The sequence below is a fragment of the Peromyscus leucopus genome, chromosome 17 (assembly GCF_004664715.2).
Source record: "Peromyscus leucopus breed LL Stock chromosome 17, UCI_PerLeu_2.1, whole genome shotgun sequence".
In the NCBI taxonomy this organism is placed as follows: Eukaryota; Metazoa; Chordata; class Mammalia; order Rodentia; family Cricetidae; genus Peromyscus; species Peromyscus leucopus.
Window position 1 is genome coordinate 30,528,686 of NC_051077.1, and position 6,117 is coordinate 30,534,802.

The window sequence follows — 6,117 nt, forward strand, 5'->3', positions numbered from 1 at the left end:
TCAGTGTTTTAAAAAATTTTTTCCAAGTAATTTCCCCCCAAAAAAATAATACTGAAGTAACTTTTACCAGTGATTCTAAGGACTTGATACCTGACTCAGCTAGTTTTAAAACAGACATTAGAATTAGATCAGACTGTCAAGAACTGTGAAAATTCTGGCATCAGACTCTAACCACTCTCCCATGGTTTCACAGAAGCTGGTGGGAGAATGAAGCTATGGGTCAGAGAGCCTGGAGAGCTTGCTACTCACGGCAATGGCCAGAGCATCCCCATGCATTGGTCCTCCAAACACATTCCCACAGACAGCTTAGACAGCCACACAGCAGGTCACGTTGCAGGGAAGAAACCTGCCTGCCTCAAAGGAGACCCAGTCTTTCACAAGCACGGTTTGCCTTTGCTGTACAGGGCCATACTATCCCACCTATCTTGGTTTTGCAATTCCCTGTTGAATTTTATCAAATGCCTTTTATGCATTTATTGAAACAATATTTTTCCTCCTTAATCTGCTGTTACATTAATTTTGAAACACCTCCCATTCCTGGAATAAACCCTACTAGGCTGTATTATTATTCTTCAATATATACTACTGGGCTCAACTTTATATCAATCATTAAGGATTTCTACTACAGTTGGACATTGGTTTGTGTATTTTCTTGCAATGGCTTCGTCTGGTTTTAGTATTAGGAAAATCTTGGCCTCTGAAATGCCAGGCACATCTATCCACGTTTACTGCTGTGTCTCAGTGCCACAGCTGTGCCTGGATGCAGTAAATGAATGGTGAACAAATAAACTGCCCTTATACAGGACAGTCTCATGCTGGACACTCCCTTGGTAAGACAGAGACACAGAACTTTGAACATCAAAAACTTTAGACAATTCAGAGTTTTATGTCTCTCCCTAATGAGTAAGGATTGCAAATTTCCTGTGAAGATTTTTAAATGAAACAATTATTGTTTTCTACCCATCTCCCATAGGTTTCTAATCAATGTCCTTGATAAGACATGCCACAAGAAAAACTGGAAGCAAGCCTTCCTAGTTTGTGTGTATGTGTGTTTGTGTATGTGTGTGTATGTATGTGTGTGTTGTCACTAGTTAATACCCTATATTTGATTGTCTGCAAGTAAATAAATTGTACTACCCTGATCTCTAATTTTGATATGGGCTGTACAGGGGATACTGTACCTTGAAAATATTTAGTAATCCTCTTAATTATGGAACACTGAAGAATTTGCCTGGGAATACAATATATTGACAAACTGATAGCTCTAAGCAGACCAAATGCCTGGCTTCCCACTGCCGGTTGTCTGACCTTGAACATGAGATTCAATCTTCCTCTGCCTCCATTCCCTCATTTGCTAAACAAACACCAAATAATTAATAATTAATAGCCACAAACATATTTAAACAGAACGGTACATGGAATGGCTCCCAACGCATAGTAAGCATTGTATCAGCATTAACTATTACTCCATTTTTTATATTAAAAAAAATAATTGAAAAATTTGTGACAAATAATAAAATTCAGATTAATAAATTAACTTAAATAATTTGATGTGTAATAATGATATAGGCTATTGAAGCATACATTATAGCTTGGAAAATGCTTTTATTTCAGTCTTCATGATAATTCTTTCTAGTAAATAGTGCAGACAAAGATACATGGCTAGCACAAGCCATTTAGACACACACATACATACGTAGCTGGTATGAGCTATAACATTTACACAGCAATCTTGGTAATATTTCCAAAAAATACACTATTCTACGGCTGAACTTTCCACCAGCTTTTAAAATGTCTTGTGCCTCACACTTCTCTTTTTTAAAATTTATTCTTATTCATACTCTTTCCCGTACCCCAAGTCCTCCCAGACCCCTTCCCTACCCACCTAATTTCGTGTTCTCTCTCTTAAAATAAAATGAAATGAAAACACAAAAGAAAAAGCCACTAAAAACACGGAGTCCAATTTGTTGGCCAACTGCCCCTGAACATGAGAACTTCCCAGGAATGTGGTTGGTATAGCAAGTGTCATACCTTTGAAGAAAACTGACTGCTGCTCTCCATTACAGGAAAATGGCTTCTTGGTGAGGGTGAGAGTGTGCTGGGATTTTGAGTGGCTTGAGCTTGTACAGGTCTTGTGAGTTCGTGTGTGCACCTGCCCTGTTGTGTCTGGGAAAACTGGAAGCAGGCCTTCCGTGTGTGTGTGTGTGTGTGTGTGTGTGTGTGTGTGTGTGTGTGTGTGTACATGTGTGTTTGTGTGTATATGTGTGTGTCATCCACCACCTCCAGATCTTACAGTCTTTCTGCTTCCTCTTCTGCATTGATCCCTGAACCTGTAGGGGAGGGATGTGGTAGAGACATCTCATTCAGGGCTGAGCATGCCCAGGTCTCTAGTCTCTGCACATGGTCCAGTGGAAGGTCTCTGTTAATTACTACCTACTGTAAGAAGCAGCTTCTCTAATAAGGGTTAGGAGGTGCACTGTCCTCGGCCAGATGTTTAATTAGTACAGATGTTTCTCTTCTCGGTCTTCTTCCTGCCTTCCTGTGGTGGATTTTGTGTCAGAGACCTGTAGATTTGCCCTGCTGGGAGCAAAATGACTTCAGAAAATGCCAAAAATGGGTATCCTTCCCAAAAATTCCAATCTACAGTTGTTATGCCAGATGGTTGATTCAAAGATAAGAGACTATAATACAAAAGAAAATATGTGATTTCTTCTTTAACCCTCTGGACTTTTGTGTGCCTCATGGAGATCATTGCTTTCAGGGATAGGGTAGGTTAATTTAAGAAACACACCATCGGGGCTGGAGAGATGGCTCAGCGGTTAGGAGCACTGACTGCTCTTCCAGAGGTCCTGAGTTCAGTTCCCAGCAACCACATGGTGGCTCACAACCATCTGTAACGAGATCTGGTGCCCTCTTCTGATCATACATGCTGTATACAAAATAAAAAAAAAAAAAAGAAAAAGAAAAAAAAAAAGAAACACACCATCAAGTGATTTCTGCTTCTGTGGCTCCTCACTTCTGTCATCTGGCATGGATCAATGTACCCATAAAAGAAGCAAATGAGGGATTGGGACCTGTAGCCGGAAGGTTTCTCTGGTCCCATCCAATCTCGCAGTCGCCGGGACCCAAGTAAACACACAGAGGCTTATATTATTTGCAAACTGTATGACCATGGCAGGCCTCTTGCTAGCTAGCTCTTATATCTTAAATTAACTAATTTCTATTCATCTATGTGTTGCCACATGTTCTGTGGCTTTACCTGCATCCCATTACATGTTGCTCCTCAGGCAGCTGGCTCATGTCTCTCCAGACTCCACCTTTCTCTTTCCTGTCTCCTTGAATTTCCCACCTGCCTCTAAGCTGTCTTGCCATAGGCCAAAGCAGCTTATTTATTAACCAATGGGAACAACATATATTCACAGTATACAGAAAGACATCCCCCAGCAGGGACCCATGGACATTCCCTTGGCATTATTCCCAAGCGCATCATTGCTCAGTTTTATGAATCTTAAAAAACTAATGAAAGTGTCTCCTTCAGGGGCCTCTTTATCATTGACAATAAAGGTGTCCTTTGCCAGATAACTTCAAATGATCCTTCTCTTGGCTGCTCTGTGCATGAGATTCTGAGACTATTCAGGCCTTCTAGTTGACTGACTTCACTGACAAAAGGTGACGGAGGGTGTCCAGGTGGCTGGGAACACCTGGCAGTGATACCATCAAGCCTGATGTCCAAAGGAGCAAAGACTGTTTCTCCAAGCAGAAGTTGAACTCTGAGCTGTTTTAATGGCAGGCAGGAAAAGTATCCAGGAAAAGAAAATCTCTTTGGTACTTTATTCTTGCTTAAGCACAAAATGTGGTGTGACTCAAGACATGCTTTCTAACAAAGGCTGGGGCAGGTCAGTCTTTCTTCCACTGGTGGGAATGGCCTGAGCTATGTTGTGGGCGACCATTTGATGGACCAGTAGCAGGCATCAGTCCATTGTCCTTTTGTAATGTTTTCTAAACCTGAACTGAGGGAAACAAAGTGGGGTCTTCCCCCACTCTGTGGGAGGTCTTTTTGTTCAGATGATGATGTCCTTTGCTGTATAGAAGTTTTTCTTTCATAAGGGTCCATTACACATTCTTGGTCTTAATGCCTGCACTTTCAGGGTCCTGTTCAGAAAGTCCTTTCCTGTGTCAGTGAGTTCAAGCCTATTCCCAACCCCCTTTTTTCCGTCAGATTAGTTAATTCTAGATTAGTCTGGTTAACATCCACAAACCTTGTTTCAAGTATTGAACGACATTGTTTAAATGCTTTGTAGCTGAGCTCAATGGCTAGCTGAAAAGTTTATCTCATCCCTTATTCACTGATGTTGGGTAAGAAAACCACCCAAGTCATACCTACATCATAATGGAAAAGAAGATAGTATGAAGTTGTCCAGAAATAGGACATCAGTTATTAGTTCTAACTGCCTCTAACTTCATCATATCTGAGTGATTTGCATCCAAAAATGAACAATAAAGCTGTTTTGCAGGAAACTACACAGTGCTATATATTTGCATTTTCAAAACAAAAATGAGACAGAAGCATTATAAGAAAACAATGCACCCCTCAAAATGAATGTGGGTTCTACCCCAAAACTGTGAAAATCTGAATTTCTTTATATTCTTCAATATGCCTGTCACCGGCTTTGGCACTTGCTTTACTATAAGTTGATAAAATAATACAAATTCTAGACAAGAATCTGTCAGTTGTCATATTACTTCTTAAACCTTTCAGCACCCTAGCTCTGCTCTACCCTTGAGTTCTGAGATTATAGCATCTCTTTCATGCTCCTCATCTCTTTAAAGTGCTAGAGCTTAAACATATTCCCATAACTCACAGTAAGGCCTCACAGCAATGGCTTTTGTTCAACATGGGTTACAGTTGATGTTTACATTTGGAAAGGGAAATTTTAAATATTAAAACATTGGAGGAAGTTCTTTCCCAGCAAAGGTGATTTCTGAGTACTTGTCCATCTGCCTGTCTAACCTGTCTGTGAGCTGGAAATCACCCCACACAGATGTGTCAGGACTCTGCTTTGGGGGCTGTATTTCTCAGTGGGGAAGCTACATTAAGCCAGATATGTACCTGGCTTTCACGGGGTGAGGATAATAGCAAAACATTTTAATCATTGCTAAATTTGTTTTTAAATAGTTCATGATGTGTTGTGGAAAATTTATTTTAAGATGTGTTACATTTGTTTATGCTGTGGAACATTTGCTTTAATGATGCAAAGATGTGTTGCATTCTTTTATGTTGCATTTGTTTAACTCTGAAGCTGTGTTACTATGCCTGTCTAAAACATCTGATGGTTCAATAAAGAGCTAAACAGCCAATAGCAAGGAAGGAGAAAGGATAGGTGGGGATGGAAGGCAGAGAGAATAAATAGGAGGGGAAATCTGGGAGGAAAGGAGAAGCCAGAGAACAAGGACACTAGGGGACAGCCACAGAGTAAGAGTGAAAATTAAGATATACAGAAGTTAAGAAAAGGGCTGGGCTGCAGTGGTGCACGCCTTTAATCCCAGCACTCGGGAGGCAGAGCCAAGCGGATCTCTGTGAGTTCGAGGCCAGCCTGGACTACCAAGTGAGACCCAGGAAAGGCGCAAAGCTACACAGAGAAACCCTGTCTCGAAAAACCAAAAAAAAAAAAAAAAAGAAAGAAAGAAAGAAAGAAAAGAAAAGCTGGCAAGAATCAAGTCAAGCTAAGGCCGGGCATTTCTAATTAAGAACAAGCATCTGTGTGTGACTTATTTGGGAGCTGGGTGGCAGGGGGCCCCCAAAAAAGTAAAGAAAACCAACAACAATGATGGATATCTTAAAGACATCCCTATGCATGTAATGTATTGTGGTTCATTGGTGGCACTGGTCTTCAAAACAGGAATGGGATCACTAGTTCCATATAGCCAACTGCATGAAACAAATTGTAGTTGCATATTAATAGACAATACCAAAGAGGCCCTACACAGATATGCATTCTTTTGATAGAATAGGTTTGTATTTGTAGATTTTATTAAAATCTATACAATTGCTCATTTAACAGTGTGATTTGTGAGCTACAGCTAATTACAATTGCATCTTTTAAAGCAGAATTCCAA